This window comes from Humulus lupulus, chromosome 3 (genome assembly GCF_963169125.1).
Source record: "Humulus lupulus chromosome 3, drHumLupu1.1, whole genome shotgun sequence".
Taxonomy (NCBI): Eukaryota; Viridiplantae; Streptophyta; class Magnoliopsida; order Rosales; family Cannabaceae; genus Humulus; species Humulus lupulus.
The window spans coordinates 262,966,811-262,985,130 of record NC_084795.1 but is presented as its reverse complement, the minus strand read 5'-3'; the positions used below and the strand labels follow the sequence as shown (position 1 = coordinate 262,985,130).

The 18,320-nt window shown below is 38.8% G+C and overlaps 1 long non-coding RNA gene across 2 annotated transcripts in view; it reads left to right on the top strand.

Annotated features, from left to right (window-relative positions):
- LOC133823930 (uncharacterized) overlaps window positions 1–8,867 on the top strand; it is a 30,024-nt gene extending 21,157 nt beyond the window's left edge. The window contains exons 3-6 of one of the 2 annotated variants that reach the window (XR_009888474.1): window positions 5,435–5,758; window positions 5,837–5,906; window positions 6,008–6,109; window positions 8,476–8,867. This is a non-coding gene — a long non-coding RNA (uncharacterized LOC133823930). Of the gene's footprint in view, window positions 1–5,406; window positions 5,759–5,836; window positions 5,907–6,007; window positions 6,110–8,475 lie in introns of both variants that reach the window. The other variant, XR_009888473.1, reaches the window with a different exon arrangement.
- The last annotated feature ends 9,453 nt before the right edge of the window (window positions 8,868–18,320 follow it).

Sequence of the window (18,320 nt, the reverse complement as noted above, 5' to 3'; positions counted from 1 at the left end):
ATCTGCTCATACTCCTTCAACTATCTCGATGCGTAGGCTATCACCTTTCTGGCTTGCATCAGTTCACACCCTAAACCCTATCTTGAAGCATCACAATAAACCACAAACTTCTCATTTCCTGACAACAGACTCAAAACTGGAGTGGTGATCAGTTGCCACTTCAATTCCTTAAAATTGTTCTCACACCTGTCCGTCCATACATACTTAATCTTCTTACGCGTCAACTCAGTCAATGGTGTGGCTATTCTAGAGAATCCCTCGATGAACTGCCGATAGTACCTTGCCAATTTCAAAAAGCTCCCAACCTCTAGTACACTGCTTGGCCTAGGCCAATCTCTCATCGCCTCAATCTTACTTGGGTCAACCAGAATCCCCTCCTTACTGAAAATATGACCCAAAAATGTCACTTGTGGTAGCCAAAACTCACACTTGCTGAACTTAGCATACAACCTACGCTCCCTCAACCGTTGTAACACCAGGTGTAAATGTTGCTCATGCTCTTTCTTTGACTGAGAGTACACCAGTATGATATCAATAAACACAATGACAAACTTGTCCAAATATTCCTTAAAGACCCTATTCATCAAATCCATGAAGGATGTTGGGGGGTTGGTTAATCCAAAGGACATAACCAGGAATTCATAGTGTCCATACCTTGTACGAAAAGCGGTCTTTGGTATGTCTTCCTCTTTAATCCTTAACTGGTGGTAACCTGACCGAACGTCAATTTTTGAGAACACTGTCTTCCCCTGTAGCTGTTCAAACAAGTCGTTAATCCTAGGTAGTGGGTACTTGTTCAACTCTCTGTAGTCAATACACATTCTTAAAGATCCATCCTTTGTCTTCACGAACAACACTGGAGCACCCCATGGCAAAAAACTCGGTCTGATGAATCCCGAATCTAGTAACTCTTGTAACTGAATCTTCAGTTCCTTCAACTCTGGCAGAGCCATTCTATAAGGTGTCCTAGATACTGGCTCCACCCCTGGCGCCAATTCTATAACAAACTCAATCTCTTGGTGTGCGCGGAAATCCTAGCAAATTAGTGGGGAATAAATCTTGAAACTCACATATCAATCTGGTTTCACTTGGTCCAACCGACACAACTCTAGAGGTATCCACAATGTTTGCTAGGAATCTTATGCAATCCTTCTGCATCATGTCTCTTGCCTTTAGTGCCAAAATCGTAGGTACTCGCGATCCACTCACTGTCCCCACGAATACAAAGAGTACCTCCCCTTCTGGTTCAAAAGTCACCATCATGCGCTTACAGTCAATCTTCGCCCCATACTTCGATAACACACCCATCCCTAGGATCATATCAAAGTCATCCATCGCTAACTCAATCAGATCAACAGACAACTCCCTACTGTCTATCTCTATTGGCAATGCTCTAACCCATCTCCTATAGACTACCAGTTCCCCAGTTGGAAACAAAGTCTGAAATCCTTTAGCATACAAATCACTAGGTATACACAGCTGATCTATCACTCTAACATAAACAAATGAATGAGTAGCCCCCGAATCAATCAATGCAGTAAAAGAAGAACAAGCACTAGAAATCTGACCTGCCACGACCGAGGGGCTAGCCTTAGCCTCAGTCTGGGTCAAGGTAAATACTCTGGCAGGAGCGAGATTGTAGCTCTGCTTCGGCTCTTCTTTCCTGGCTTATGGGCAGTCCTTCCTCAGATGACTAATGCTCCCACAAGTAAAGTAGGCCCTGATCCTGCACTCTCCCTGAAGTCATCGTTTGCACTGATGACACACTGGGAAACTCCTCCCATTGTCTTCCCCGCCCTAACGGGCACTGAAAGCACCCCGTGCCCTCCTATCTGAACCAGGAGGAGCAAAAGAATCTGGGGCCTTTTTCTTTTGCTCGCTGGGACCACTACCCCGACTAGATCTAGTGAAAGGAGGCACCATCCTCCTAGCATCGCGCCTAGCAGCGCCATCTCTCTATATCTAATCCTCGGCCCCCTCAGCTGTAAGGGCCTTATCCACAACCTGTGCATAAGTGGTAGTCCATGGATCCAAGGTTATCTTGACATCACAGGCAATCATGACATTCAATCCCCGCACAAACCGAACTTCGCTAACCGGTCAAACTTCAGAGCATACTCAGTAACTGTCATTCGATTCTGAGTCATGTTGGTAAACTCGTCAACATTCACAGCTCGGACTGTGACATTATAATACTTCTCATTAAAAATGTTTCTAAACTTTTCTCAGGTCATAGCCGCGATATTCCCTCTCTGAGATACCACATCCCACCAAATGCTGGCGTCTTCTCTAAACATGTAGTTGGTGCATGCTACCCTCTCACTCCCTTCCACCCTCATGAAATCCAGGATGGAAGATATCATGTTCATCCATTGCTCTGCTTGTAGTGGGTATGGTCCACCCTCGAAGGTAGGAGGATGCTGCTTCCTAAACCTCTCATACAATGGTTCCCACCTATTCTCCACAGCAGGCTGGGGTGGCACTGGTGCCACAACCTGTGGAACCTGCAACCCAATGCCCTAAGGAGGGGCCTGTTGCCTCAATTGTCAAAGCTCTTCTTTTGTTCTGTGAAGTCTAGCTTCCCTCTCGGAAAATAACTGTTGCTAATTCAGTGGGGCAGGTGGAGGGTCCTGACCCTGGTTGTCATCGTCAACCCTATTGCCGCGGAGTTTGATTTATTGCCGAGGCATCACAACAATATGCCTGCAATCAATGACGCCGCTCATTATGCATGATAACAACATCCAAAACCACCTCCCAATTCACATCAACCAACCACAACCAACAATCCACATAACACAGATTACTTACAACAATCAAGGGGGCCATGCCCTAGCATCATGCATATGTCAACTCATTCATCATGCTCTATTTAAATAATCAGGCAAACAGGGCACTTTAGCAAACAATCAAGCATATAATACAATAATTACCAACCAACCTTGAGTCGAGCTTGTCACTGGCAATGAGCGTACATGTTCGGTCAATCTCCAGGAACCATAAACCTTGGCTCACTCTGATACCAAGTTGTAACGCCCTACTTCCTTAGAGTCGCTACTAAGTGAGTTTAAAACGTGCCATTGGCTCGCTAATCAAGGTTTTAGGTTAAAAGTGTAGCTAACTATGATGAAAAAGTCGTTTGAAGGCATTTAACATAAAAATGTGGTCACTCATTGAAAACATAAAAAGTTAAACATTTGGGATCTCAAAATATTGTTTAGAAAATACTTTACATCTCAAAATACATTTACGGTCGACTTAGGTGACAAAACAATAATTACAGTACATTTTCCCAAAATAAACCTGGCCGTGGTAGCCAGATAGGCCGAACATGTACCCGTCGCTCCACAATCTCCATACTCATGGTTGGTTGACATTTACTTTGCCCTTACCTGCACCATAGAGCACTCGTGAGCTGAAGCCCAATAAGAAAACTCAACACAAAACAAATAACATATGCATATCTAACAACATCATATAACAAAGCAGGCAACATGCTAAACACATAGCGGACATATCGTCCCAGGCGTTTTACCAGGACCTGGGTTCGCGGTCTTCACCGAGAGGATGACTCCAGCATCCTAGGAGGGTCTCGCCCTAACGGTCTGCACTCCGCGTGCTCAACACCATTCCCAGCCCCTTGCCATACTCGGCTTCGCACTCTGCATGCTCAACGCCGTTCTAGGCCCCTTGCCATACTCAGCTTCCTACCGGTCTCGGCCTTCGCCGTTCATTCACAAATATGCACTACATAGCATAATATCAACAAATATTTAAACATATACTAAACATAAACAATAGGGCTACGCCCTGCAATTCAATCAATAGGGCCATGCCCAACAATACAAGCAATAGGGCCACACCCTGCTCTACGGGTACAACAGTTTTCTTACCTGTGTCCCAAGCTATCTGAGCACTGCAATCCCGAGCATAGTCCTCTAACACGAGTCTTGTTGAAAACCTAGTCACAACATATTTATAATAGCCATTCATCAAATTCTAATCCAATAAATAGCCTCTAGACATAAATCTAGCCTCCGGGACTTCAGATTCTACCAAACTAGGTAGTAGAAACCTTCCTGAGCCTTAACGTTTGAGTTTTCGAGCTAAAAACCCTCAAACTGCCAAAATTCTGCATCCGGGCCGTGGCCCAGTCCCCCTTAAAGGCTGCAGCACACCCCAAGTCAGAGGCAAAATGCCTCTCTGCTGAGAGATACGGGCCGTGGTGCCTGGGCAATTTTTTGAAGTCCCCTGACCTATAAACTCAAGCGGGCCGCGATGCCTTATGAACAGGGTCGCGGCTCGAGTGCGAAACCCAAAAATTACCTCCATTTTTAAACTTGCAAATCGACCCAAATCTATGCTAAAGCCAGAATTCAACCCCAAATCACTTATACCAAACTCATAGCAGCACATAAACTTAAAGAAACCAAACAAAATCCTACTACAATCCAAGTTCAATTATCTAGGTTCCAACCCCCCAAAACTCCAAGAAAACAGAGAAATTCAACATGAAACTAGTTCTAATTCTTACCTCAAACATGCAGAACGATCTCCAGCTCCCTTGGCTTCAATCCATGGCCTAATTTCTTCCCACTTTGATCTACAAATTCAGAAGTCCTTCCTTGGATTTCTAACTTCCTCTAGAGCTTCCAAGAGACCCAAGCAGAATGCCAAAGTGAGAAAGAAACGTGCGATACCTTCTTCAGCTAAAGTCTATCTATTATTAAGGTCAGTTACCACTTTGCCCCTCCTTCTAATTAAATACCTATACTAACCTCAAGGCAATTCTGTCATTTGTCATATCCAGCTAATTCCTCGAGTGTTCCCATAAATCCTCATCTAATCCTGACATATCCAAACCATTACTAAATTACTACCCATTACTCAATAAATCTCGAACACATAATATTCCCAAAATACCCCTAGGCTCCTCCCGAGCCGGGTATTTGACCCCGTTGTGACTTTCTAGCTAAACTGCTCCCTAGGACCGTCTCGGATCGTTCATCACAAATATAACACCCCTCACTCGTGGTATCAATCACAATATACACAAATATTACATTTATACCCTCATCGGACTAAAATAACAAATATGCACCTAATAACCAAATGGGGCCCACATGCATATTTAATTCACCTAAAAATGTATTTCTAATCACATAATCATCAAATTTACATATTAACGTAATTAAATCAATCACTTCCCTCTCGGCACGCTAATCAAAGCCCTAAGCCTTATTAGAAAGTTTGGGATGCTACATAGGATATCCTCCACTTTTGCAACTATAAGATGATTGGACAGACTGAGCTGACATTATATATGAAGTACAATGGTGTTTATAAATTTATAGCTTAATTTGTGTAACTTGAAGCCTATTAGTTTATTTAATTTTTTATATGTAGGGTGCTTGATGATTTAGTGCAAACACAGGGGTTGAACCACATGTACACTTTCATGCATCTAGCTTTAGTGTCCACTGATGGAGGAACGAATGAAGCACGAGCTAAAAATCTCTTCGAACGATTTCTACTGATGGAGCTAGAGACACAATTTCTAATTTGTCCTTGGAAAAAAAGTAAGTCAACTTAATTTTATTTACATATATTTTGTTTATTGATAAATATCTTACACAAAAGTTTTTTTTTGTAGCTTTTACTAGATGTTAGTATTGATTCAGCTACACAGTCATTCGGTGGATTTTTTGGATCCTGTAAATTCATATTTTCGTCCGGAAATCAAGGAGATAATTATCATGTAAGTTATACATATTACTTAATTATTTTATTATTTCATTCGGACTCACATCTGAATAAATATTAATAGTGTGTGCAGGGCATTAGATCAATACGATACACACCGAAGACAAAAAGAGTCTATTAAACTAAAAGTTTGTGTTCATAAAGTAAGTAAATTATTACTTATTTTATTAAAGTCTTTGACATATTTTTATTATAATAACTTGCTAAATTTGAGACTTACATTTGGATAACTATGTTGTAATAGTGTTGAAACCAAACTGGGCCCACCAAGTGTGGCTATTACATTATGAAGTTTGCTAGAGAATTGATTTCACAGCCTAGACCGAAGACCTACTTGAAAAATGAGGTATTATTTTACCCTTTTAAATTTAATTTAAACTATCGCTTATGATTTTATTTGGATGAATTCTAACTTATTATGTTAAATATTTCTTAAATGGTTTAAGAATACAACACTATATCTAGCTGAAAAAATCAACGAGATACGGGATGAGTGGACTGAATCAATTTTGACATATCTCAGTTAGCAAATGAGCAAGTTTGGTGATGAAATTTTAGTTTAAGTGTTTAATGCTTAGAAATTTAACATGCAGTAGTTATAACTACATACATAGATTAACTTTGAAATATAAAATACTTTTGTAGATTCAATCACAAATGCTAACTATACAAATGTTTTATTGATTTATGGTGTTGTTTTTATGTTTATACTGCTGTTTTTCTATTTTTGCTGTTGTTTTTTTGTTTCTGCTACTGCTTTTTGTTTTATTCAAATAGGCCAGAGGAATTGGCATAAACATTTGCAGTTTCTCTGGTTAACACATTATGTGACAGTTCCTAATTGACGCAAAAAATCACGTTTTTAGCATTTGTGGCAGTTTTCCATTAACGCAAACCAGCCTGGTATTTGCGTCAGTACTCTACTGACGCAAACTTGACGTTTGTGGCAGTTCTCCACTGACACAAATGTGGCATTTGTGGCAGTGGAACACTGATACAAATGCCAGGCGTTTGCGTTAGTGGAAAATTACCACAAATGTCATGTTTGCGTTAGTGCAGCACTGACACAAATACCAAGCTGGTTTGCGTCACGGGATTTTGCGTCACTTTTAAAACTAACGTAAAAAATCAATTGTGGTAGTTGGGAACTGATGCAAATGACCATTTTTATAGTAATAAATGCATATTTACAATCCATTAGTACCTCATTAAGGGAGAATGTTTGTAATAAATCCTCATTAAGGGAATTAATTGTCCTCAGCCATCGATAAATAGGGCTAGGGCACACTTTGTAAAAGGACCCCCATTTTTTCGTATTAAGAGCATTGCTAAAACGCTGTCTGAACTCTGTAGGAGCTGAAAACCTCCAAGCTCTCCATATCCTAACACAAGTTACTCGTAGACTAGGGTTTATTAATAACATTAATCATGTAAATCCCCGTATTCTTTCTTGCACTTCTTTAAGTTTTTTATCTAATTAGTTGATATTGTTATCTTCGTATGCCTTTTTGTAAAGATTAGAATCTAAATCATGGGTCATAGTCCACAAATGACATCATTCTTTCTATGTTGAAATCGAGAGGACATAGTGAAGTGATAGGTAGCTTGCAATTAGGGAATTCTTTTTTTTTTTTTTAAAAAGCTTAGACAAGCCAAGCCTAGCTTGCAATGACTTATATGTATTTTAGGTTTGTCTTACTTGTTCCTCTCCCTCGCTTTTGATTATGTTATGTCTGAAATATTTGTTGCGACATTGTTATTGCTGAAAAGGGTAGTGTAGTGACGACACTTGCTATATGAAATGTGGTGTTGTAATTTTCAGTTGCATTTTGTATTTTTTATATGAGTTTTGCATCAAGTTAAGATCTTTGTGGTATAATTTGTTTATACTTCTCGACTCTATTATTTCAACATGACATTGCCTACTTTGAAAATTGAAAGTTATATATATATATATGTATATATATATATATAAATATATACATTCTGAAATGACATGAAGAAAAATATATCTAAAGTGTCTTCTGATTAACCTTTTATTAATTAAAGGGTGTGCCCTACAAATTAGTTAAGTTGATTTCATTATATATATATGGGGTCGCAGCAACAATAGTAGTTATGTAATAAAAATGTGTTTGAACCACTCAATATTAAAACCTTAAAGGACTATTTGAATTGAACTTTTTATGCTTTTGTATTATGTTGTTTTGGATATATTTGCCTTTAAAGAGTTGTCATTAGAAACCCATTTTTGGCATAAAGTGTCTTTGTTGACTAAAGAAATAAGCCATTAACTGAGACTTAGAAAGAAAATTGGCAATAATTGTTGTTTTGGTGTGCTTTTGATAAGCAAAGATTGCTATTTGTAGCCAAATGAGGTTTGTTTGTTGTATGCTTGTTGTGTTACTTACTTGGCCTTCAAATCTCTAGATAGGATCCACATTGTTTTCGTATTTACCCTTGTTATGTAGATTAGCTCCATAGATCTAGATATCCTATGTTAGAACAATATGCATTGTTTTTTATTTTAAGTTAATTAAGTTGTTAATTAGAGCCTATGTATTGTGAATTAACAAAAAGGAGTCATAAATTTAGCTAAAAAATCTACAAATATATATATATTGGAATTTTGATTTGTGGTTCTGATTGATGGTGTGATTCTATTATTACTGTTATGTAAATCTCCTTATAAGCTCAGTTTAATTACAACAGGTTAAAATTACAAGTTTGCCCGTAGGCCAACTACCAGTACAGACACTCAAAACAAAGACTCCAACTTCTTTCAGTTACAACAGACTCTAACAAAAACAAGAAAGGCCTAACTAACTACAGCTCAGCAACCTAGACTACTTCTACATCATATATAAACTAGATCGAGTTGGAAGAGAACTACCTGAAGCTTTAGTTATCCCCTGTGAGCTGAGCTAGAGAGAGAGTGGTAGAGAGAGAAGCTCTGAGGAGCTCAATTGTAATCGCATGCAAAAGAAAGAACAAAAAGGGAGTTAGTAAGAGAAAAAAAAGAAAAAGAAAACAGAGAGAAATAAAGAACAGATTATCAATCAAAGTGTGTGATTCAAAATCTGTTGCAAACTTTTGGAATACCTGTTGTGACTAGTGGATAATCAAGCACTCTGAGGTAGCTTGACGGAGACGTAGCCCATCGTTCTGGGGTGAACTCCGAGATCAAACTTTTGGTGTTCAGATCTACTTTCTCTGTTTGTTTCTCTCGAACTCTAACCTTAATCTTTCATTGTTGTTCTTGTGTGCCTGTGTTCTTGATATTGTGTGTTTGATTTCTATGTTCTGAGTTGAATAACTCAGTGTTTTAGGGTTTTTTGTGGCTTTGCTTGTTGGGCTGGACCGAGCCTTTTTTTTTTAATGTTTTTGGGTTTTTTATTTTTGCCATTTTTCGTGGACGCATGAAATAATTGCAAAATTACCATAAAATTCTTTTGTGTATTAATTTTGTGTCTTGTAGTTAGAAGCTACAGATTCTAACAGTGGTATCAGAGCCAAGCTTTTCTGCAAGATTCAAGACACAAATTGATACAATTAACAAGCAAGACTGGAAGAAATCGATAATCAAGGACCAGAGGAAATTGATCCTCAATATCAGGAGAGATTGAATCTACAAGAAGATGACAATGACATTGGAGATTTAGTGGATGTGCCACTGAATGATCAACATGGGATTCCTAACCCTATCTCTGATTTAAATTCTAACATAATCAATATGAGTAGTGTTAAGACTGACATTGATAAGTTTGATGGCTCAGGTGACTATAGGATCTGGAGGAGAAAGATCAGATCTTTGCTGGCACAACAAAAGTTGCTAAGGGTTCTGGAAGAACCTATTGAATGGCCAGAGAATACAACCAGAATCCAGCAGGAAGAATACCTGGAAACTTCTATTGGAATTATCATCTTTGTAATGCCCTAGATAGCCAAGACCGTTACACTGTGTGTTTATAAAGTGCCAGACTTGCTAATCAAGTCATTTAATTAAAAGTGTGTCATCGAAACTGTAAAGGAACTAGGGTTTAAGATGTTTTGGTCTCAAAAGCCACATTTTCATTAAGAAACACTATATGTTTTCACGGGATCCCAAAAAAAAATACAAGTTTAAGGATCGTTTACAAAAGTTATAAGGTTCAGATACTATAACCAGCCATACTAAGGCAAAACAAACAGTTAGGTGATCCCTATCCTGATCCACTCCTCGACCATGGTGATCGAACAGCGGGCTATGTACATTCAACCCCGCAGCCCTCCACCTCAGGATTGGTCCAACCTGCCCTTGCCTTTACCTGCACCACGTAGCACCCGTGAGCCAAGGCCCAGCAAGAAAACACAACAGCAGAGCATAAGCAATCAACAGACAAGTCAACATCACATACTACTTCACATAATCTCAACCATGTAATCATTCAGTATAGTCAAGTATTCAACATACTAAGCATACCAAATCATATCATATATCACTGCACAATTGATAACTAGGGCTAGCGCCCTCAGGCTGCTCCCTCCGTTATCCCACTGACTCCGGCCCGCTTAAACCGAGCTCAGTGAATATTAAGCTATCCTCGGCTACCAGTAGCCAAGCCGCGCCCTATGCGCAAATATTATGTACGGCACTCTTAGGCCGCTTTTGCATGTCTCATGGCGTAATACCATCAATGACATGATACAAGTATCGGGAGCACTTAGTCCCATCACAAACATATAACTAGGTGCAGTTTTCTTACCTTTCAATTCACTAGCTTTGATCCCCCGACTCCTTGAGCACGATCCCCCTTGAGCCCTAGCGCTCACCTAAACACAACCATGGGCTAAATTCATCATCAATCCTTAAGTCCAAAACCTAGCCTCGGGGCCAATCCCGAGCCCCCGAGAGGTCCTAGTTCCACCAAACAAGGTGGTGGAATCTAACCTCAAACCTTAGGTCAAAAGCCCTTGCAAACAACCCTAAAATCCCCTTCAGAAGTCAGGGTAGCGCTACAGCGCTCATGGGAGGGTGCTACAGCGCTACAAACAGAAGCAAAATCCCATCAGCAAGCTTGGCCTAGCGCTGTAGCGCCCAAAGGCTAGCGCTGTAGCGCTAGTCACAGACTTGCAAACACCAGTTTTTCCCTTCTGCGATTTCCTCAAACCAACCTCAACCAAAACTCCTCCAAATCTTTCCCAAACTCAAAAACAACCTTATGACCATACTCCACTCATCCCAAGCACCCCAAACACCTAGAACTCAAGCACATGCATCCCCAAACTCAAAATTCACCATAGCCACTTCTAGACACTAAAACTCAACAGAAACCAATTGAACATCAAAGTTAGAGCTTAGAATTTATACCTTTGGTGGGATTTTGACCACAAGCTGCCTCTAGGCTTCCTTGGCTTGATCCTCCTCAGTCTTAGGCCTGAATTCCCTAAAGTTCCCATCCAATTCAACTTAAACACCATAGCTTAAAAACCAAAAACAGAAACTGAAGAACTCTAAAGTCTTACCTCAAGTGTTAGTGTCCTCTTGCTAAACCTCTGCCAATTCGTCAAACTTAGCTTTGAACCCTTGATGCTTAGTCCTTCCCAGCTCTCGTCTGAGCTTTGCTCCAGAAATCCTCAAGAAACTGATGAAGGAGATGTAAACCGACCTAGAGAACTCTCTCTCTGTTTTCTCCCTTTCTTTTCCCTTCCTTTTCCTTCTCCTTCAGACTTCTACATTTCTCTACAATTCCCACTAACATAAAGCCTCAGTAATTCCCACATTTAGAAAGCCAAATGACCTTAATGCCCTCCCCTTTATTTCTAACCCTTTAGTCCACTTATGGGCATTCTAGTCATTTTACCCCAATTCCCGCTAACTCCTCGAGTGTCTCTAATATTTCTCGCTTAGCTTCCAATACCTAATTAATCACCAATAATATTCCTCAATGTCAAGAAAGACTCCAGTATATTCACTAAATTCCCATTTATACCCCTGAGCTCACCCCGAGCCGGGTATAAATCCCCGCCATGACTTTTTCGCTACTTTGCTCACTAGGATCGTCTCGAGTCACAGATCACAGATATATGCACATAATAATATGGTCTCGACAATTATCACATATATCAATACAATTATGCCCACAATGGCCAAAATTACGATTATGTCCTTCTAACCTAATCAGGGCCTACATGCATACTAATACACATAGTCATGCATCTCAGATATTCAAATAGTCATATAACATGCTTTAAATCATAATCATGCATCTTAATCATTAAAATCACACATAATTCCCATTATGCCCTTCAGGCACTCTAATCAAGGCCCTTAAGCCTTATTAGCGAATTCGGGTCGTTACAATCTTCAATCTGAGTGATGCAATCATCAGATTAGTGGATAAAGAAGAGACTCCAGCTGGGATATGGAGAAAGCTAGAAGAGCATTTTCAGCGGAAGTCTTTAACCAATAAGATTTTTCTCAAAGAAAGAATCTTTGGTTTCAAGATGAACAAATCCAAGAATCTTGAGTAGAATCTGGATGAGTTTCTAAGAATGCATATAGAACTGGCTAATTCTGGTGAGAATAAGTCTTTAAGTGATGAAAACCAGGCTATCATCATCCTAAATTCTCTACCAGAATCCTACAGGGAAGTAAAAACAGCCATTAAATATGGAAGGACTTTTATAACTTTGGATGAAGTTATCTCTGCCCTAAAATCAATGGACCTGGAATTAAAGAATGACAAGCTAGGTAGTTCTAATGGGGAACTAAACCTAAGCAGAGAAAGGCCTCAGCAAAAGAAGCCATGGAACGATTGAGGGAGAAGTCACAACAGAGGCCCTAACAGAGGTGGAAAACAAGGAAGAGGCAGGTCTCAATCTAGGGGTCCTAAGGATCCTAATGGCTGCTTTCACTGTGGAAAACCAGGACATTTCAGGAGGAATTGCTGAAACCTAAGCAGAGAAAGGCCTCGGCAAAAGAAGCCATGGAACGATTGAGGGAGAAGTCACAGCAGAGGCCCTAACAGAGGTGGAAAACAAGGAAGAGGCAGGTCTCAATCTAGGGGTCCTAAGGATCCTAATGGCTGCTTTCACTGTGGAAAACCAGGACATTTCAGGAGGAATTGCTACTGCTGGAAAAGGAATAATAAGAACAAGCCTGATGATCAAGACAGTGATGCAAATCAAGGAGAGAACTACTTCTCAAAACAGAAAGAAAAACAAACAAAAGCCAATCTAAGTGATGGCTATGAAAGTGGAGAAGTTTATATTGTTGTCCCTAATTTTAAAAATGAATTGATTCTTGATTCAGGTTGTACTTTTCATATGACTAATGATAAATCTTTACTTACTGATTTCAGGGAATCTAAAGGTGGAAAGGTCATTCTAGGCAACAATCAAACATGTCACATTGAAGGTTCAACTACTGTAAACTTCAGAATGTTTGATGGTGTGGTAAGGTCTTTGACAGGGGTAAGACTTGTACCTAATTTAGCTATAAATTTAATCTCTATAAGTGTTCTAGATGACCTTGGTGTTGTGAGTAAAATTGAAACAGGTACTATGAAACTAAGCAAGGGTTCCATGACCATAATGAAAGGCTACAAGGAGGGAGGTCTCTACTATCTAAAAGGGGAACCAGTTTCTAATTGCCACAACACAGCAGCAAATTCACCTGAGGATTCTAAAGCTACTCTATGGCATAGGAGGCTGAGACACATCAGTGAAAGAGGTTTGCAATTAATGAGTGAATAGAATCTTTTATGCAAAGATAAAGTAAGTAAAGTTGATTTTTGTGAGCATTGAATTTTGGGTAAGCATCAAAGACTTAAGTTTAAAGTTGGGACACATAAATCTAAAGATATACTAGAATATGTGCATTCTGATTTATGGGGTCCAGAAAGGTTACTACACATGGGGGTTGTAGTTATTTCTTGTCTATAGTTGATGATTACTCTAGGAAGGTTTGGATATTTCTTTTAAAGCATAAAAATGATGCATTTGCCAAGTTTCAGGACTGGAAAACTTTAATGGAAAATCTGACTAATAAAAAGGTAAAGACTCTAAGGACAGATAATGGCCTAGAGTTTTGCAATGATATGTTTGACACATATTGCAGAAAAACAGGTATTCAAAGGCACAGAACAGTCAGACTAACACCACAAAAGAATGGTGTGGCAGAAAGAATGAACAGAACTATCCTAAACAATGCAAGATGCATGTTGTTTCAAGCTAGATTAGCTACTGGTTTCTGGGGAGAGGTTGTGCTCACAGCAGCATACTTGATCAACAGGTATCCATTAAGTGTTGTGGAATTCAAAACTCCAGAAGAAAGGTGGTCTGGTAAACCACCAGACTTGTCACATTTGAAAGTCTTTGGATGTGCAGCATATGCACACCAAAGCATTGGTAAGTTAGAGCATAGAGCTCTAAAATGTGTTTTCTTAGGTTATCCTAAAGGTACTAAGGGCTACAGACTATGGGTAAGGGAGAAACCTGGTTTGAAAACTATAAATAGTAGGGATGTGATTTTTAATGAAAACATTTTTCCATGCATTACTACTAACCCTAATGTTTCAGGAAATAGCTCTAATACTAATCTTGCAGGAAACACTGTCAGTTTTGATTTAAGGCCAGTTGTTCTAGGAGATGTTTATAATCCAGGACAAGCTGAACCAGATGAACTAGACCAGGATACAGGTCAGGTGGAACAAGGAGGTGACACTCTTCAGGTGGAACAGCAGGGAAACCAAGAAGAAATCCAAACTGAGAACCTGGCAAATTATCAGTTGGCCAAGGACAGAGTTAGAAGGGCTCCTAGACCTAATCCTAAGTACAACTTCAATATCTGGAATGAGGATACAACTTATGCATTGTTAAGTATTCTAGAAGGACAGAAGATAGAACCAGAAACTTATGAAGAAGCTATTAAATGCAAGGATGCAAAGAAATGGAGTAAAGCTATGGATGAGGAAATGGACTCCTTAAAGAAGAACAAGACCTGGATATATGTTCCTAGACCTAAAGGGAAGAGTATAGTGCAATGCAAGTGGTTGTTCAGACAGAAGGAAGGGAGAAGCAAGGATGAACCAGTGAGGTACAAGGCTAGATTAGTGGCTAAAGGGTTCACTCAGAAGGAAGGAGTTGACTACACAAAGATTTTTTCCCCTGTAGTCAAGTACAAAACTATAAGACTAATGCTTGCCCTAGCAAATCAATTTAACATGGAAATTGATCAGATGGATGTCACTACTGCTTTCCTACATGGTGAACTAGAGGAAGACATCTACATGGAACAACCTAAGGGTTATGTAGAAAAGGGAAAAGGACATATGGTATGCAAGCTAGTTAAGTCCCTATATGGACTAAAGCAATCTCCTAGACAATGGAATAAGAGATTTGATGCCTTCATGACTAAGCAAGGTTTTGCTAAGAGCTACTATGATACTTGTTTGTACTTCCACAGAAGTGATATCAAGGATGTCATCTACTTACTGTTATATGTAGATGACATGTTGATAATCAGCAAAGAAAGATCTAAGGTAAACCTAGTTAAGGAAATGCTTAAGTTTGAGTTTGAAATGAAGGATTTAGGTACTGCTACTAAAATCCTAGGGATCACTATTGTAAGAGACAAAGGCAAAGGGATCTTAAAACTGTGCCAAGAAGATTACATACAGAAAGTAATTGAGAAGTTTCAGATGACTAGTGCTAAGAAGACTAGTCAGCCTATTACAAGTCAATACAAGATCTCTAGAGATGAATGCCCTAAGACAGATAAAGAGATAGAAGAGATGAGCAAAGTACCCTACTCTAATGCTGTTGGGTTTGTAATGTACTTAATGGTAAGTACTAGACCTTAGATTGCTTATGCTATAAGTGTGCTAAGCAAGTATATGGCTAACCCTGGAAAATTACACTGGCTAGCTATGAAGTGGATATTCAGGTACCTAATAGGGACTACAAATATTGGATTAGTGTTTAAACAGTCACAAAACCCAACTTTGGTAGAAGGATTTTGTGACTCTGACTATGCTGGTGATAGGAACACTAGAAGATCTACCTCTGCATACTATTTCCTAATTGGGGGAAACTGCATAAGTTGGAAAGTCCAATTACAACCAGTGGTTGCATTGTCAACTACTGAGGCAGAGTATATCTCTGCAACAGAAGCTATCAAGGAAGTTGTGTGGATTAAGGGTGTGCTAAAGGAATTAAATCTACTGAAGAGAATCCCTATAATCTACTCTGACAGCCAGAGCCGTATACATCTCTGTAAGAATCCTGTCTTTCATGACAAAACCAAACATGTTGAGATTAAATACCACTTTATGAGAGACAAAGTGACTCAGGGAGAGGTCATAGTGGAAAAAGTTCCCACTGAACACAATCCTGCTGATATGGGAACTAAAGTGGTAACCCTAGCCAAGTTCAAACATTGCATGAACTTGCTAGGAATCAACAAAGGAAACTGACCCTAGTGGTCATCAAGCTAAGACCCTCAGAGTACATTAAACTCCCATCGCTCATAAGGAGATTTAGGTGGAATTTGTTATGTAAATCTCCTTATAAGCTCGGTTTAATTACAACAGGTAAAAATTACAAGTTTGCCCGTAGGGAAACTATCAGTACAGACACTCAAAACAAAGACTCAAACTTCTTTCAGTTACAACAGACTCTAACAGAAACAAGAAAAGCCTAACTAACTACAGCTCAGCAACCTAGACTACTTCTACAGCATATATAAAACAGATCGAGTTGGAAGAGAACTACCTGAAGCTTTAGTTATCCCCTGTGAGCTGAGCTAGAGAGAGAGTGGTAGAGAGAGAAGCTCTGAGGAGCTCAGTTGTAATCGCATGCAAAAGAAAGAACAAAAAGGGAGTTAGTAAGAGAAAAAAAAGAAAAAGAAAACAGAGAGAAATAAAGAACAGATTATTAATCAAAGTGTGTGATTCGAAATCTGTTGCAAACGTTTGTAATTCCTGTTGTGACTAGTGGATAATCAAGCACTCTGAGGTAGCTTGACGGAGACGTAGCCCATCGTTCTGGGGTGAACTCTGAGATCAAACTTTTGGTGTTCAGATCTACTTTCTCTGTTTGTTTCTCTCGAACTCTAACCCTAATCTTTCATTGTTGTTCTTGTGTATCTGTGTTCTTGATATTGTGTGTTTGATTTCTGTGTTCTGAGTTGAATAACTCAATGTTTTAGGGTTTTTTGTGGCTTTGCTTGTTGGGTTGGACCGGGCCTTTTTTTAATGTTTTTGGGTTTTTTATATTTGCCATTTTTCGTGGACGCATGAAATAATTGCAAAATTACCATAAAATTCTTTTGTGTATTAATTTTGTGTCTTGGAGTTAGAAGCTGCAGATTCTAACAATTACATATACATATACATATACATTTGTGTGTAATGACTGATACCATAGCAATATTGCCTATTAAATGACGGACAATTTTAGCCTTGTTGCGCAGCCAACTTGATGTCTCTGGGAGCAGGAAGGCTTTTGTCATTCATGTTCCAAATAGATTAAGGAAAGCCTTCCGTAAGATCCATGTTAGGCTTGTTAGAGAGCATGAGAAGAAATTTAGTGGCAAGGTGAATAATGTTTATTATTTTTGGTTCACTTGTTTATTTTGATGCATTAGCAACAGCAGAGCAACCCCATCAAGCAGACTCTGTTTTGATTTATTAGCACTTTTTTTATTATTATTATCATTATTTTGCTAAAAATATATTAGCTCATATTTAATAGTGGATAAAACTTTGATCAAGGACAGTGTTGTTTCTAAAAGAATTTTTGTCAACAAACAGTTTTCTTTCCTTTTTCATTTAAATATACTTGATTTTATCAATTTATGGTTTGCAAACGTCTATCTAAGAAACTATGAGCCCTTCGTATTTAGGCTAATTTGTAGTCGACTTTGATTCTAAAAGGACCTTACTTTGCTAAACTGTGATTCTACATAACAAGTAGTGTAAACCCTTTTTTTTTTTGCTATATGTTTGAGAGCTATTTTGTATGTGGTATTCAAAGTATATGCAAATTTTCTATATTTTTATTTGTGAACTCAGATATTTGAAAATGAAAGATTTTTTTCTATTACGACAGCCTTAAGTTTTGGGTATGAATCATTCTATGTACTTTCTGAACCTAAAAGTGCTTCTTAGATAATTGTTTGTCTCAAAAAATGAAACGAATACAAGAGTTATCCCTAGATAATAAAAAACTTGCACCGCGACATTTTTGTAATAAGATGACTACCGCACGGATTAATGGTTGTGAAGATATGCTCTCAGAGAAAAACCAAAATGATTGCTCAAATGTTATTGCTAACCAATGCACTTTCGAATAAAGTCATATTGATTATTCAAAAATCATTGATAGTCCTAATGACATTAGTGAAAAAATAAGTGAGAATATGATTGTGTGTCGTGAGGCATTGAAATATGCAAACAACAATGATAGTCATATAACTACAAAAAATTTGAATGTGATGAATAGTCAAATCATGAGTGGAGAGCTACACAAGGATTATAAGATAGCTGCAAATGCAATTAACAAGCGCAGGAGAG